The sequence below is a fragment of the Saimiri boliviensis genome, chromosome 9 (assembly GCF_048565385.1).
Source record: "Saimiri boliviensis isolate mSaiBol1 chromosome 9, mSaiBol1.pri, whole genome shotgun sequence".
Lineage (NCBI taxonomy): Eukaryota > Metazoa > Chordata > Mammalia > Primates > Cebidae > Saimiri > Saimiri boliviensis.
This window is the reverse complement of record NC_133457.1, coordinates 88204810-88221905: the sequence shown is the minus strand read 5'-3', so window position 1 is coordinate 88221905 and position 17096 is coordinate 88204810. Positions and strand designations below refer to the sequence as shown.

Genomic DNA, 17096 nt, shown 5'->3' with positions numbered 1-17096 from the left:
TGCGCGCGCGTGCACGCATGCTCATGCATGCTTTTAATTATACATTGAAGATATGCTAAAATATTTATAATCCCTATCAAAGATACAAAGAACAATAATAAAATAAGCAGCTTTCCCTATCTTAGAAGCCCTCTGCTACCCTTTTCTTATCCCTTCATTTTCTTCTCCACCAGTGTAATGGCTGATCTGAATTTTTCATTTACTTTTCTCATTCTTCTTTTACAGTCATACTACATATCAAGCACCTCTAAAGATATAGTTTAATTTTACATATTTTGGACTTCTTTAAAAAAAGAATCATACTGAAAAAATGAACTCATTGCATGTATTCTTATGAAACTTCATTTTTCATTCAATAATTCTACTTGAAATGTATTTATGGTGATGCAGCTCTATATTTCTCACTTTTGCCAGGTTTAACTTTTCCTCTTTTCTCCTTTGAACTAGCTTGAAATTACATACTTTACTCTTTTTTCTAATCTATTGGTTACTCCAGAAATTTTGACATGTATACTTTAATCAAAATCTTTATTATTCTCTTGAATAATAAAATATGTTCAGCATTTTAGCTTCAGCCATTGTTGTCTAGTATTTAATTATATCTTCCTAAACCACACAAATTAGACATTTTTACTACAGTCAATGCTTACTGAAATTCACTCACATATTTATCAGTGTTTTTTTTTTTTTTAAATTTACCTCCTTCATGCATCTCTGACTTTGCATTTGGGATTATTTTCCTTTGGACTGGGGTTGGTTCTGTAGGAATTCCTCTAGGGAAGATTGTCAAATGTTTTCCATTTGTTTTAATGAAAAATGGCCTTTTGAAATCTTGTGTATTAAGGTGGATTCACTGGGTTTTCAGTTCCAGGTTGACACTTGTTTTTCTTGGCTCATTGGCAACAGTTTCTCCTGTGGTCTAACATTCACTGTTGCTGTTGGGAAGTCATGATAATTGTTATTCCTCTGGTTGCTTTCAATATTTTTGTGTTGTATTGGGTGTTCTGGAATTTCACTGAGTCTCCAGATGTAGATTTCTTTCTAAATATCCTCCTCAGTATTTCCTGTGCTTCGTAAATCTGAGGTTTGAGGTAATCAGTTCTCAAGAACTTACAGCTCATTGCTACGTTGCCTCCCTCCCATTCATTCTGTTTTCCTTTTCTCAATAGACTTTCCCACGCTGGCATGCCTCCCAACAACTTTCTTATGATTCCAACCCAGTTGTCTCATTGTGCTGCCTTCTAAATCACTTTCATAACTATCTTCTAAGTCAATAATTTTTCCTTCAGCTAGTCTAATCTGTACTGCAGCTATGTTCCTTACAGATGTTTTATCATTAGATTAGAGTAGCTGGCATAGGGCAGCAGGCATAGGCTGAGGTAAACAACCTGGATGACTTAGCAGGTTTGTGGTGCAAATGCACAGCCCCATGTCTTATATAATCATAGCCATGTAGACATAACATAGAAAAGCTCACCACCATAGCCATAACATAGAGAAGCTCACCATCTAGTTCTCAGCCACTATTGTTTGTGTGATGTATAAAAGTAACACTGACCCTGTGTGAGAGCTGCTGAATAAAGCTATGTTTCATCTACTTGCTGTTTCTCAAGTATTCTTCTAGCTCCCTGCTTCATGTCCACCCACTCTCCTCAGCCCTCAGCTGTGCTTGGAACCTGACCCTGAGCATGACAACATCCACTGGTTTTCAATTTTAATTATCATCTTTTTAATTCTTAGATATTATTTTTTGCTTTATTTTGAAATTGATTTGGTCATTTTTAATAGTTCTTCCTTAGTCATATTATCATCCTTTTATTTATTTCCTGAAATGTGTCAGACATTCTTAGATAATTCCTATATCTAAAAGAATTATGAGTTGAAGTTGTTGTTTGCTATTTGTGCTCTTCTTATTCATGTTGACTTGTTATTTTATATATTATGCATTTCCATGGAACTTTGTTTTAAGTATTGTCTGAGACCTGGGTTCATATCAAGGATGATTTTTGTTTGCTTCAAGTAGCTCTCCACAGATGTAGAGGTGGGAAACCAATCAGTGACCAATAAATTCACACCCCAACTCCCTACAAAAGTATGAATGCAAGCCATAAACTCAAATACAGACCAGGTTGTGGATATGAAATCTCATGGGAGATATTTTTTCCCCTTCGCTTAGTGCTCAGTTCATCAGGCAATTTCCCTTTTTGTTTTCTGGAAGAATTTATTTCCAGTTTCAGCTTATAGTGCTGTTCCAATTGTATAAGGTATCTCCAGTGAGACCCCCCACACTGGAAAGTCTTCAGATTTTGTCTCTCATTGGTCCAACCCCACATCTGAAATCATACAGATGGAAGCTCATGGTTGCCAAGACTCAGCAGATAGCCTCAAGGTGAAACCTGGAGTTGGTGTTAATGTCTCTTAAGGGTGTTCAGTTTGTTTTCATAGTTTTTTTCAGCAGAAGAGCTATGCAGGGAATCTAGACGGCATACTGTAACAAACAAGACACATATGGCAGCTCTTTTCGCTATCCCCAACAAAATACTAACAATTGAGCTTATAATCAGCTAAATCCAAATTCAGCAAGATTTTTCTTCCCCATCTTTTACTTGTGCAGTTGTGTTTTGAATCCAGATTAAAGACTTTAAATTTAGTACTACTAAGTTTTTTGTTTGTAGTTTTGACTTAGCTCAGGAAAACTTTTTGGATCTCAATTCTATCATTTAACAGACACAGTTTTCCCCAGTTTCATGTCATGCATACATTTGGTCATCACAACTTGAATGTTTTTACTATACCATTGTAAAAATATTGAGTAGGATAAGATAAAAGATACAGCCTCAATATCCTCCCTAGGTAGAGACTCATGTATTGACTAGGTCTTCTGCTAGGAATACTTTCTTTTTCTTTTCTTTAAAAAAAATTTTTTTTGAGTGACAATCTCCCTCTGTCACCCAGGCTAGAGTGCATTGGTGCAATCTCAGCTCACTGTAACCTCTGCCTTCTGGATTCAAGAGATTCTCATGACTTAGCCTCCCAAGTAGCTGAGATTACAGGTGTGTGCCACCATGCCCAACTAATTTTTTGCATTTTTAGTAGAAATGGGGTTTCACTGTGTTGGCCAGGCTGGTCTCAAACTCCTGAACTCAAGTGATCTGCCTGTCTTGGCCTTCCAAAGTGCTGGGATTACAGGCATGAGCCACCATGCCCATCCGTATTTCTTCATTGTATCTTCAAGAACACATTTTGCCAAATACCTTTCTGAAGTCAGTGCACATTATATTTATGATTTTTCTAGCCACAGAACTAAATCAGTTAACATGAATTTGACTCATAAATCCAACTCTGTGTTAATCAAAGGGCTCCATGGATAGCTACACCAGGTCATCATTTATCATCTCCTTTTATTTCTCACTGGGGTCATTTGAATATTCTGACTCAGAATTACATCCCTTGATGCCTTGCTAAAAGTCAAGTTAAGCTATAATGGAATTGTACCTACTTTACCTAATATTTGTGGAGCCTCTTTTCCTGAAGTCTGTAATAAGGACTCTATGAACTGCCATGAACTCCATGGACAGTAGGTGTACAATGTGGTGTTTGAGTTTTTTTCCTTTTCCCCAGATGTCCAGGTAATCTGTACTGTATTTCTATAATGACATAGCAGCCAATCTTTTCTCCATTTGGGTATTTTCCAGGGTGCTTTCATTATCTTGGTTTTGGATTTTATCAGAATGTATGTCCTTGAACTTGCACACAAGAAAGACTTTCGGTGATTGACACATCCAAGCCTTCTTATTTAGTTTTGCTTCAACCCAACCATATTGCCTGATAGGAAACAGCCAGGCTCTACTGTCTGTATCATTGGGATGATTATAAAAATAATTTGACTAGAGTTTTCCTATTTATCATTCAAATATATAAGTTTCTACTTAGCAATATGAAATAATAAACCACAGCTATACACAGAATGTGGATAAATCTCTCGGAGATCATATGGAGCAAATGAAACAAGTTAAGTCATATGCAATAGACTGCTTACTCTTGTTCTGTTTATAGGAAGTTCAAGAACAAGTAAAACTAATAAACAGTTCTAGAAGTCAGAATAGAGTTTTGCCCTGGGATTAGGAAATATTGACAGGAAGAAGCATGCAGAAGACTATAGAGTAATGTTCTGTATTTTGATCTAGTTAGTAGTTATAAGTCTGTATACATACATAAATATTCATAAAGCTGTACATTTATGTGTGCATTTTACTATATATATATTATACCTTAAAAGAAAAATTCATTTAGGTTACGAGTGAGAATCATTTTAGTACAGTACTTATATGCATATGGACTCTGGAGTTTTGGATATATCATCAGTTGATTACAATAAACATTTGACTGATTTTGGAAACTAAGTTTCCTCATCTGTAAAATGAATAATTTTCTGTAATAACTGTACATTTTTACTTTTTATATAAGGCATAATGGAGTGATGTGCATAAGTCACTTACCATCATGACTGCCACAATACATGTAAGTTTTAGTATAATATCCTGATTCAGAACATTTCCTCCTTTTTAGGTTTTTTCAAAACCTCCTGCTGTTTAGATAGTTGACTGACATTATTCAATACATCAAATGGTATTTTTTTTATTAGTTTTCTATTTGTGACTTGCTTAGTAATTATAACGGCAACTGACATTTATGTAACTCTTTATATTTAAAAGCTACTTTTATATACATTATCTAATTCACAACAGTGCTGTAAAAATGATATTAATTTTATCCTCATCTTGCCAACATAGAACCTGAGATGCAGAGACCTGAAGTAACTTGCCCAAATATAGCAAGGAAGTATTAGAGGGAGTCAGAACTCAGCCATTTATCTTTAACTCTTCAAACCGAAGGGTACATTTGAGTCACCTACAGAGGTACTTACAAATTCAACCCCCCAGCCCCTGTAGCATCTGATTCTGCAGGTTTGAGGTGGGTCTTGAGATTTGTGCATTTCCCAGGTGATACTGACACTACTATGCTATGGACCTCACTTTGAGTAGCAAAACTTTACAGATGAATAAAGTGTGAACATCGGAAATGAGTTCTGCCTTCAAAGAGCTTGCATTTCTTTTTCCAGGAAACAGGATTGAAGTATGAAATAATAGAAGCCCCCTAAAGTGTTTTATAATGTAGAGACATACTCCTAGCTGAGAAAGAAAGTTTTATAGCAGAAGAGAACTTAAGAACACTCAAATTATATATAGGAGAACAATGTATGCTTAGATACGCTAATTTTAATGGTGCTCGATGATTTATATGCCAAAATGTTAAAATGGTGGGAGGCCCCTAAATTAGTATTCTAATTCAAGTATCCTAGTCATGTTATTCTCACAAATTGTCATTTCATTATGTCGAGTAGTATTTTAGGATATTTTAACCATTGTTATTTAGGTCTTTGATCGACGTGAAAATTAGCCTCAGTGTTGTAACCCCAGGTTTTTGTCAGTGTAACTCTCCTTAGTTCCAGCTTCTTTTTTAAAAAATGTACATGTATGTACCCATAACCATTGTTACTAATTGGAGCTACTTGAAGAAAAGAGAAAACAGTGACCAAATCCTTATAAAAATAAAAAGCTTTCCATTTTTTTTCCAGCTTTCCTTTGTTTCACACCAGCCATTTACAAGAGTTTTAACAAGCAGCCAGTCACCTATATTTTTTAAATAACAGCATTATTAAGATATAATTCACATACCATATAATTCACTCATATGAAGTGTACAATTCTGTGGGTTTCAGTGTATTCATGGAGTTATGCAACCATCACTACAATGTAATTTTAGAACATTTTTGTTACTTCCCAAACAAACCTTGTACCCATTAATAGCTATTCCTCATTTGTCAATTCACTCTGCCCTTTGCAACTGCTAATCTACTTTCTATCTCCATGGATTTGTCTATTCCAGACATTTCATAGAAATGAAATCCCAAAAATGTGGTCTTTTGTGACCAGCTTCTCTTACACAGAATGTTTTAAGGTCCATCCATGTTGTGAAATTGATCCATTTTTTATTCCATTTTATGGTCAAATAGTATTCAATTGAATGAATATGCCATATTTCATCTATTTGTTCATCAGTTGATGGACATTTCAGCCGTTTCCATGCTTTGGCTATGAGTAAGAATACATTCATATATAAACTTTTGTGTGGATAAATGTTTTCATGTATCTTTGGTATATAACCAGGAGTAGAATTCCTGGGTCATATGGAAACTATGTTTAAACCATAAGGAACTGAAAGTTTTCCTAAAGAGCTGTGTCATTTTACATTCCCACCAGCAGTGTATAATGATTCCTGGTTCTCTACATTCTCACCAGCTCTTGTTAACATTTGTCTTTTTGTTTATGGTAGTGGGTGTGAAATGGTAGCTCACTGTGGTTTTGACATGTATTTCCCTAATCCTAGTGATACTGAGCTTTGTTCAGTCAGGTACACCAACCAACCAGTCCTGTATTGGGTGCATATGTGTTTAGGACAGCTGGTTCTTCTTGTTGCATTGATCCCTTTATCATTATGTAATGCCCTTCTTTGTCTTTTTTGATCTTTGTTGATTTAAAATCTGTTTTCTCAGAGACTAAGATTGCAAAGCCCACTTTGTTTTGCTTTCCATTGCTCGGTAAATCTTCCTCCATCCCTTTATTTTGAGCCCATTTGTGTCTGTGCACATGAGATGGGTCTCCTGAAACAGCACACTGGTAGATCTTGACTCTGTATCCCATTTGCCAGTCTGTGTCTTTTAATTGGGGCGTTTAGCCCATTTACATTTAAGGTTAATGCTGTTATGTGTGAATTTGATTCTGTCATGATGATGCTAGCTAGTTATTTTGCACATTAGTTGATGCAGTTTCTTCACAGTGTCGATGGTCTTTACAATTTGCTATGTTTTTACAGTGGCTTGTACTGTACTTTTATTTCCATGTTTAGTGCTTCTTTCAGGAGCTCTTGTAAGGCAGGCTGGTGGTGACAAAATCTCTCAGCATTTGCTTGTCTACAAAGGATTTTATTTCTCCTTTGCTTATGAAGCTAAGTTTGGCAGGATATAAAATTATGGGTTGAAAATTCTTTGCTTTAAGAATGTTGAATATTGCCTCCCATTCTCTTCTGGCTTGTAGGGTTTCTACAGAATGATCTACTGTTAGTCTGATGGGCTTCCCTTTGTGGGTAACCTAAATTTTCCTTCTGGCTGCCCGTAACATTTTTTTCTTCATTTCAACCTTGGTGAATCTGATGATTATGTGTCTTGGGATTGCTCTTTTCAAGGAATACCTTTCTGGTGTTGCCTGTATTTACTGAATTTGAATGTTGGCCTGTCTTGCTAGGTTGGGGAAATTCTCCTGGAGAATATCCTGAAGTGTGTTTTCCAACTTGGTTTCATTCTCCCCATCACTTTCAGGTACAAATTTCTTTTCATTCTTCTTTCTTTAATCTTGTCTTCATGCTTTATTTCATTAAGTTGATCTTCTATATCTGATATCCTTTCTAATGCTTGATCAGTTCAGCTATTGATACCTGTATATGCTTCACAAAGTTCTTGTTCTGTGTTTTTCAGCTCCATCAGGTTATTTATATTCTTCTATAAACTGGTTATTCTAGTTAGAAATTTCTCTAACCTTTCTTCAAGGTTCTTAGCTTCCTTGCATTGTGTTAGAACATGCTCCTTCAGCTTAGAGGAGTTTGTTATTACCCACCTTTTGAAGCCTACTTCTGTCAATTCTTCAAACACATTCTCCATACAGTTTTGTTCCCTTGCTGACAAGGAGTTGTGATCCTTTGGAGGAGAAGAGGCATTCTGGTTTTTGGAATTTTCAGCCATTTTGTGCTGGGTTTTCCTTATCTTCATGGATTTATCTACCTTTGACCTTTGATGTTGGTGACCTTCAGATGGAGTTTCTGTGTGGATGTCCTTTTGGTTAATGTCGATGATAGTCCTTTCTGTTTGTTAGTTTTTGCTCTAACAGGCTCCCCTGCTGTAGGTCTGCTGGAGTTTGCTGGAGGTCCACTCCAGACCTGTTTGCCTATATCACCAGTGGAGGCTGGAGAACAGCAAAGATGCTGCCTGTTCCTTCCTCTGGAAGCTACGTCCCAGAGGGGCATCTGCCAGATGCCACAGCCAGAGCACTCCAGTATGAGGTGTCTGTCAATCCCTGCTGTGTGGTGTCTCCCAGTCTGGAGGCAGAGGGTTCAGGGACCCATTTGAGGAGGCAGTCTGTCCTTTATCAGAGCTTGAGCACTGTTCTGGGAGAACCACTGCTCTCTTCAGAGCCTGCAGGCAGGAACGTTTAAATCTGCTGAAGCTGTGCCAACAACTACCACTTCCCCCAGGTGCTCTGTCCCAGGATGATGGGAGTTTGATCTATAAGCCCCTAACTGGGCTGCTGCCTTTCTTTCAGAGGTGCCCTGCCCAGAACAGAGGAATTTAGAGAGGCAGCCTGGCTACAGCAGCTTTGTTGAACTGCAGTGGGCTTCGCCCAGTTCAAAGTTCCTGGTGGCTTTGTTTACACTGTGAGGGAAAAACTGCCTACTGAAGCCTGAGTAATGGTGGATGCCCTTCCCCACACCAAGCTCGAGCCCCAGGTCCACTCTAGACTGCTATGCTGGCAGTGAGAATTTCAAGCCAGTGGATCTTAGCTTGCTGGGCCCCATGGGGGTGGGATCTGCTGAGCTAGACTACTAGGCTTCCTGGCTTTAGCCCCCTTTCCAGGGGAGAGAATGGTTCTGTCTTGCTGGCATTCCAGGTGCCACTGGGGTATATATATATATATATATAAAAACTCCTGCAGCTAGCTCAGTGTCTGCCCAACTGGCCTCCCAGTTTTGTGCTTGAAACTTAGGTCTCTGGTGGTGTAGGCACCTGAGGGAATCTCCTGGTCTGTAGGTTGCGAATACCGTGGAAAAAGCATAGTATCTGGGCTGGAGTGCATCATTTCTCATGACACAGTCTCTAATGGCTTCCCTTGGCTAGGAGAGGGAGTTTCCCAACCCCTTGTACTTTCTCAGTGAGGTGACACCCCGCCCTGCTTCGGGTCATCCTCCATTAGATAAACCCACTGTCTTACCAGTCCTAATGAGATGAGCTGGGTACCTCAGTTAGAAATGCAGAAATCACCTGACTTCCGCATTGATTTTGCTGAGAGCTGCAGGCTGGAGCTGTTCTTATTTGGCCATCTTGACAGCCGCCTTCTCTCTCTCCCCACCCTCCCAACCCCCTTTGAGGCAAGGTCTCATTCTTAGTCCAGGCTGGAGTACAGTAGTGAAATCACAGCTCACCACAGCCTTGACCTCCCAAGCTCATGTGAGTCACCCACCTCAGCCTCCTGAGTAGCTGGGACTAAAAGCTCACACTTTTTGTTATTTTAGAAATGGGGTCTCACCATATTACCCAGACTTGTCATTCATTTATCTCTTTTGGAGAAATATTTAGATTCTTTGTCCATTAATTTTTTTTTTTCTTTTTAAAATTTAATTGTAAAATTTGAGTCACTTTTTTGTGCTATTCCTTGTTTTTGTCTTGTCTTGTTTGATTTGATCTTGTTTCCTGACCTTTTGGTGACTAGTGAGTAACTATTGGTAGAAAGTGGGTAATAAACATATTGCAATGAGAAAAAAGAGAACCAAATAGTGTGGAACACTTGCAACTATGATAACTAAGTTTTACCAATTATAAACAGGTTAATATTTGGTTTACCGTTTAGAAAATTATAATATATGATTTACACATTGGTTGTAATAGAGTAATCTGTATCTTTGTGTTAGATTTAATACCACCACTTTCCAAATTGTTCCATGGAATGTTAATAGATTTTATGTCGAAAGGGGGTCTGTGGCTTAATAAGTCTGGAGAACCATAGGCTCAATAAATGGGATGGAGTATTTTAACGCAAGGGCTTCCGTAAACCTTTAATATGTAAATAGACACACATTGTAAGTGTTCAAAGAAAGAGCTGTATATGAAAATGAAACCCTTTTCTTTCCCTAGTCATTTCTTTTAGGACTTGTATTCTGTGGAACACACTCAGGGAAGCATTGCTTCATAGATTTTTTTTTTTTTTTTTTTTTTAAAGAAAGTGTATTGCCCTAGAGAGCTCAGATTGTGTGACAACTGGACAGGTACAAAGACTGGATATAGCAGCAGCAACTGTTAAGTTACATGTTACAAAGTCAGAATTAATATGGGACGGATCCTGACTTTTACGAAGTGAAAATTAATATTAATTGAACAGAAAGAGAAATAAACGTAGGAAGACTGGAAACAGTTTGTGATTCCTCTCAGCTAGCTGGCATGTTTATTTTTTATTACAGTGCATAATTGACCCCCTGCTAGGTGAATTGGATTTTGCAGGCTTGCTTTGTTGTGTATTTCAAAGAACTCTAAATTTAACACATGCTGCTCCTCAGGGTTCAAGCTTTGAATTGCCCTCCTTTTCAGGGGTGTGTTTTAGCTGGGTAAGTTTCTCTCTATTCAAGAACAGTAACTTTTTCAATGCAGACAGTTTAATTATCAATATCTTCTAATTTAGGTAATGTTTTGGTGAATCTCATGTTTCCTCATAAATTTAGGGAGAATGGAGCTACTTCTAGAAATAGGAATTAATAGTTGAGTTGTTACTGGCTCTTTTATTGTCCTTTCCAGAATTACAAAAAAACATAGTCATTCACAGTTCACATTGCTTCAGGTAGAAAGTATACAACATTTTAAAATGATTACATATTCATTATAAGTGCAAATATAATTATTTTTGACTTCTCCCTTAAGGTAGTAGCAATGTGTCCATTAGGAAATTTAGCTCTTATTTTCAGTGAAGTAGCAGAACTTTTGTTTCAAGGCAAATTAAGCACAGATACTTGATGGCAAAAATATTATTGTTTGCAAACCTTTGTGGAGTTTTTTGGGGGACAAATTAAACCATTAACTCAAAAGAATGGCCCTTTTATTGTTATTTTCTTTTCATTTATTTGCTTTTACGTATATTATTAATTTTATTTTATTTTTTACCAGTATCAGCCCCATCACTGGGATTCTGGTGACCGCTTAATTTTACTGTGAGGTAGAAGCCAGAAGATGGATAAGCCAAGCCCCAATATGATAGCTAAAGCCACCTTAACTAGCTAAACTGACGTAATAGAGCTTAGCTCTGACCCCAGATATACGTATATAACATCACTTTACAGAATGACTCTCTCTGGAATAGCTACGTTCTCTTTCAGCCAGGCAGGGTGGTGCATGCCTGTAGCCAGGGAAGCTGAGGTGGAAGGATCACTTGAACCCAGGAGTACAGGGCCAGCCTAGGCATCATTACAAAACCTCATCTCAAATAAAAGAAGTTATCTTCATTATCGAGATGTTGTATTGATCACCCAAGTATGGTGAAGAACTGAAGAATAGCCAATTAAAGTGTTTGATTATGAAAACATGATGCAAGGTAGGGACAAGGAAGGTCACCAGGGTTCTCCCTGTGGCTAGCTGCTGTGAAAGATAAACCCCCACATCTCAGTAGCTTAACACTATAGAAGTTTGTTTTGTTGTTTACAAAATACTCTTTCTGGTGGACTCTTTCCCTTCAAGCCATGATTCACATGACCAGCATCATCCATCTTGTAAGACCATCATCTGCAAATAGAGACATGCAACTTACTCCACTAGGCTGCATCAAACCAGAAGGAGAAATAGCATGAAGGGTCACCAGTGGAAGGTTTCTGTGAACGTGACTCTCTAACTCCATGGGCTAGAAGTCGGTCATATTACCAAACCTCATCCCAAGGGACACTGAGACATGTAATCCAACAACATATGTTCAAGAATATGAAATGGATTTTGGTGAACACGCAGAGATCTTGACACACACAGCTGGATATTTGCTTTTTTAAAATATATTTATCATGTTGAAATTAATCTGGCCGGGCGTGGCGGCTCAAGCCTGTAATCCTAGCACTTTGGGAGGCCACGGTGGGTGGATCACAAGGTTAAGAGATCGAGACCATCCTGGTCAACATGGTGAAACCCCGTCTCTACTAAAAATACAAAAAATTAGCTGGGCATGGTGGCACGTGCCTGTAATCCCAGCTACTCAGGAGGTTGAGGCAGGAGAATTGCCTGAACCCAGGAGGCAGAGGTTGCAGTGAGCTGAGATCGTGCCATTGCACTCCAGCCTGGGTAGCAAGAGTGAAACTCACTCCGTCTCAAAAAAAAAAAAGAAATTAATCCGACTAATGAAATGGAGTAAGTTATCTTGAAAGAAAAAAAATTACACATTCACACACATTAATTATACATTTAAGTCTTAGCCTAATAATTAATATATCTACATGTTAAATAATTTCTTTAATAAGTTCTCTTCAAATTAGTTCAAAGATATCTTTGGCATTCCTGGAAGGCACATTTTATTGATCTGCTCTCAATTTACAAAACAAATAACTGACTCTTTCTATCTCCTGAATCTCCTTTGAACATTAAACTGAGTAGCAAAGCATCACACATAGCTAGAAAATTGATTTTGACATCCCAGCCTTGTTAGTTATCATTTCAACAGCTACCATTAGTATCAAGACTGAGCTGCCTGCCACAGCTCTAGTGCAATAATGGGAAGTAAATATCCATCCAAGCACCCTGGCCTCTTCTCTAAAATAGAAAATGACATCATGTAATTGGTTTTGTCTGAACTGCTCAGTGGGTGAAAATGTGATTCAGAAGAGTTAAGGCATGATGTCATTATTCCTGAAGTGGATTCTTGCAAAGGCTGGGCACTCAGCAGCCTGAGTCTTGAAACCAACAGCAGCACAAAAACCTGAGACAGAACCTTAACCCCATTTATATAATATGGTGACTTTTTTCCGAAACAGGAATATGGTGCATTATCTTTAAAAAGAAGTGATCACATGCTCCAGAACGCCACTGATGCCTCTGAGAAATCTTATTGAATTAAGACAATTAATTAATTGTCTGCTATAGTCTTGACTCTTGCCAGTCTCTCACTTGAGCATGTGTTGTAAATTAGGCAGGAATATCATTAGGGCATTCAGCTCATTCCCATGCCCCAGTGGCAAAGAGGGGCAGGGCATGAAGATGATTTTATTTATTTAACAAATACTGACCACCTGCTATGTGCCTGGTAATGATCTTAGTGCTGGATGTATAGCCAGGAATAAAATGAAATTCCTCTTTTTATACATAATAAGCAAATAAAAATACAACCCAATGACAGGTAGAGCTTCATGCTGAAGAAAGATAAAGCAAGCTGAAGTGCTAGAGGAGGGGTATGCAGGAGTGGCATGGCACAAAAAATGGGGTGTCAGAGTATGATATTTGAGCAGAGGCTGAAATGCTCTGAGGGAAAAAATCATGTTGATATTTGTTGGGGAAAGAATTATAGGTGTAGGGAACAGCAGGGGCAAAGTCCTTGGATCGGAGTGTGCTTGGCAAGTTTAAAGATGAGCAAATGTAAATGATGGGTAGAGTGGCCGGAGTGATGGTAGAGGGAGCAGAACATGCAACATGCTGGATGCTGCTATAGGCCCTCATAAGGGACTGACTACAGAGCATAAAGTGACTCTATTTCAGACTTGCCATTCATGCTTGGTCACCAAGAAGTGTAATGCTGGGTGGTGGATGGGGTCTACATTCAGGCTGGGGACTCAGATGTGGCGTTTCTGGACCTTGAATGATCAGTAAAGGATGGGAGGTTGGTTCCAGGTTCAGAGAATAGGGAGGTACATTGCCCATAAAGAATTTTAAGAGTTCAGGCCGGGCGCGGTGGCTCAAGCCTGTAATCCCAGCACTTTGGGAGGCCGAGGCGGGTGGATCACAAGGTCGAGAGAGCGAGACCAACCTGGTCAACATGGTGAAACCCCGTCTCTACTAAAAATACAAAAAATTAGCTGGGCATGGTGGCACGTGCCTGTAATCCCAGCTACTCAGGAGGCTGAGACAGGAGAATTGCCTGAACCCAGGAGGCGGAGGTTGCGGTGAGCCGAGATCGCGCCATTGCACTCCAGCCTGGGTAACAAGAGCGAAACTCCGTCTCAAAAAAAAAAAAAAAAAAAAAAAAAAAAGAATTTTAAGAGTTCTAAGTGTGACCACAGTTGGTGATTTTATTATCACATCAGTGCTAAAATTCTGCACTCTTCTCATTCCATAATAGTCTGCTGCTTTCACCTGAAGTTCACCAGGTATGAATAAACATTAAGTAATTCAGCTTCCGGATATCTAGCAACAGTATACACTTGTCAAAAAAGATCTCTCTCTCACACACACACACATACGCGCACACACTCACTCTCTCTCTCTCTCTCTCTCTCTCTCTTTCTCTGTCTAGTATATTTATCAAGGAGAACTCATTGAGTACATGAATTTATAATGGGATTGTATATTTTCAAAGATATGACATGAAAAATGTTCAATCAGTAAGATAAGGGAGAAATTTATGTTACATGGTACCCAAGATCTACCAGTAAGGTTTTTTTAAAATACATTTTATTCATTCATTCAAGAACCATTTGTGGTGGGGGCTGGGGGGAGCTTACTCTGTGCTATTGAAGACATAATGAAGATGAGGAGATACGCTGGCATCTGAGAGCAGTGGTACATGCCTGTAATCCCAGCTACTCAGGAGGTTGAGGTGGCAGGATTGCTTGAGCCTGTGGGTAGGAGACAAACCTGGGCAATATAGCAAGACCCTGCCTCAAAAAAATAAGTGGGAAAAAAAGAGAGAGCTGTCCTTGCAAAGGGCTGTCCTTGCAACGAACCAGAAAGTAAGTATAACTATTCTAATTTTACCAACAAGGAAACTGAGGCATGGAGGAGTTCAGCCTGTGCTCAGAATCACAGCTGGTAACATGAAGTTGTAACTCAAATGTAATTTTTTTCTACACCTGTCTTTTTAAACAACACCAATTGGACACTTGCACTTTTTTTTCAGATAATTGGTGTATGGAAAGTATTCCACTCCGCATGGACTATTGGGTGGATATATAACATCTTAAATATAACCAGTATCTTGTACAGGAGCAATGTTTGTATGCAGTATAGAAAACCAATGGGATAATTCAATGCAAAGTAGAAAGTGATAACACACTTTCATGATTAATACAAGGCTAACTGGTAGAGAGTGTACGCTGTTTTCTTTAAGAACAAGTCTTCATCCCACCCATGACCCTTGTATTAATATTTCTGTAACTTCCAATTATTCACATGGCTGCTTCTCTACAACTCCACAAAGACAGTATCTAATGCACTGTCATACACCATTGCTTCCCATCTTGTTAAAATGCCAGTTCTGACACAGGTCTGGCATGGGGCTTGAGATTCTGCATTTCGAACAGACTCCAAGCATGCAGATGTTGTTGCTCTGTGCTCTTAAATGTTAAGTTTAAGGCTATTACAGCCATTTCTGGCACCAACCAAAACACTGTTTCTTGGTCCCCACCCTTACTGCTGATTACTTTTGCAAGAATGTTTCCTAGGAAGACCTAGTAGGGCAGCTTACAGGAGGATTTCATGAAGACATGGAGTGATGGTAGAAAAGAATAAAGAGGAGAAGTAAAGGTGTTGGAATGGATTTTGTACCTCATTCCTGAAGAAAACACAGACCAATCACCTCCTCCTTGTTCAGCTGTGTCAGCCTGATTTGGCACAGCTGATTTGATGATGCATGATCTCACACAGCAAAGCTATTGATCACCTTGAAGGATATGTATTTTGCTCCTTGGTGTAACCTAAATTTTACCTTGCTAAAACAAAGCAAAAAGAATCCGGTATTCTACTTGTATTATTCATTCTGGCTGGATGTTCAAGTTAATTTCCTTAAGTGCTTCAGATACTATATTAAAACTATCCTTTTATCAAATATTTTAATATAAAGCTTTTGAAAACATGCAAGAGAATTTCTTCATTAGAGCCTTCTCCAGTTGTGATGAGCACACAAATCACCTTAAAATATTATTAAAAACATAAATTTTGACTCAGTGAGTCTGGGGTGGGTATTGAAATTTTCCATTTCTTAAAAGATCCTAGATAAGGTGGATACAGCAAGTCCTTGGAGTGCTCTGAATAGTCGGGCCTTGGGATGTCTTATCTTCACTTTTATTATGATGGTTTTTTTGTGTGTGATACTCAAAGTGATGAGGAAGCTATATGTTTGCATACCACCAGAAGCTTAAAATGATGGAAAGGAGACCCCCACCCCATCTTTTAGGCCACTGGTCAGATTCTACAACCACAATATTACCTTACCATGGTGGATTATTCAAACACCAGCTATAGAAAAAGGATTTTTGTCAGCAAGCTGATGATCCATTCTAGTTTTCCTGAAATCAAGCTATACTTGAGGATTACTCAGCGGGTTGCAAAGAGTACAGACATTTAAGATCCACCCCAGACCAACTAAATCGGAATCTCTGGGCATAAGTCTAATGAGTCATCTCTAAACCAGCAACACCTGCAAGCTTATGAGCCATACAGAATCGCAGGCCCATCCAGATCTACTGAATCAGAACTACAGCTTGAAAAGATCCTCAGCAATTCTAATGCATGTTCCATTTTGAGAGGCACTGCTAACTGGGAGGTAAAGCTGTAGAGTTGCTGCAGCAACTTAATTTTAGGTACTAAAAGTCGCTTTCCTATCTAATAGTTTAGACATCTGCCTGGTATTAGGACCAAAAGAAGACAGACAGACATAAGGGCCCATCCAAGGGCAGTTACGTTGATTATAGGCCTTCCTGAGGCATCTGGAATGGTATAAAATAGCAAGGAGAGAACACCAAAAATGTATCTAGTTCCATGTAACTAGTGTGTATTAGTCCATTTTGCTTTGTTGTAAAGAAATATCTGAGACTGGGTAATTTAGGAAAGAGCCTTATTTGGTTCATGGTTCTGCAGGCTGTACAAGCATGGCACCAGCATCTGGTGAAGCCTCAGGAAGCTTTTACTCATGGCAGAAGGCAAATGGGGCAGGTATGTTACATGGCAAAAGAGAAAGCAAAGAGTGGGGAGGATGCACCAGGCTCATTTAAACAACGAGCTCTTCTGTGAACTAGTTGTGCAAGAACTCACTCATCAC

General features: G+C 38.7%; 1 protein-coding gene across 2 annotated transcripts in view; it reads left to right on the top strand.

The window, feature by feature from the left end:
- PLCB1 (phospholipase C beta 1) overlaps nucleotides 1-17096 on the top strand; it is a 724287-nt gene that overhangs the window by 314711 nt on the left and 392480 nt on the right. The window lies entirely within an intron of this gene.